This window comes from Egretta garzetta, unplaced genomic scaffold (assembly GCF_000687185.1).
Source record: "Egretta garzetta isolate BGI_Z169 unplaced genomic scaffold, ASM68718v1 scaffold75, whole genome shotgun sequence".
NCBI lineage: Eukaryota > Metazoa > Chordata > Aves > Pelecaniformes > Ardeidae > Egretta > Egretta garzetta.
In genome coordinates this window covers 1,480,610-1,481,375 of record NW_009259589.1, presented here as the reverse complement: position 1 = coordinate 1,481,375, position 766 = coordinate 1,480,610, and positions in this window count along the sequence as shown.

Sequence of the window (766 nt, the reverse complement as noted above, 5' to 3'; positions counted from 1 at the left end):
GGGAAATGCATCTGAAAAGCATTGGTGTTTTATGATGAAAACTTGTGTATGCTGCATAACATATTCTGAAATCAGCATTTCATAGCACTAATTTCACTTGCAAGCTCTCTAAAATGAGTTACTTTTTCTCCCTTAATGAGGATTTCTGCCTGATTTAGTGATTAAATTGATAGTGTTTAAGGTTTCAGTTCAAAATTTATGAAGATGTACATCTATTAATGTTTGATTGTGCTGTGTCTTCTTCCCCATGCAAATTTTAGGTTTAAACCTTTTATTTTCCTTCTTTCTTTTAATGTATAGGCGCAAAGAACACTCAAGCCTTGTCCAAAACGGAGCCGGTTTTGCTGCTCTGGCCAACAGGCTTACTGGAGACACAGACTGTATCAGCAGAAGTTATTTTGGCAGCATTGCTTTTCAATAGTGTAACAGCAGTGCTGGCGAAGCTCCAGCATCAATGCTATTTCTTATGAAGTGACTTTTTTTTTCACACCGCTGACCACTACGTGGCTTTGGTGACAGCTCTGGAGGGACCCGGCAGCTGGGCTGTGGTTTATTTGGGAGATTCGTGTCATGTCATACCAGTCCCTATGTCAAAGCTGACTAATCCGAAATAGCAAATATGTTTCCTTTCTTGCCTGCAAAAGGACCTGCTGGAATACTGCTGTCATATATTAAGTGCTTGGCCAGGTCCGCTGGTTTTGCATGTAGTGGGCATTTTAAGCTTAGGCTCTGTCCTTTACATCCAGTTCCAATACAATGGTACTTC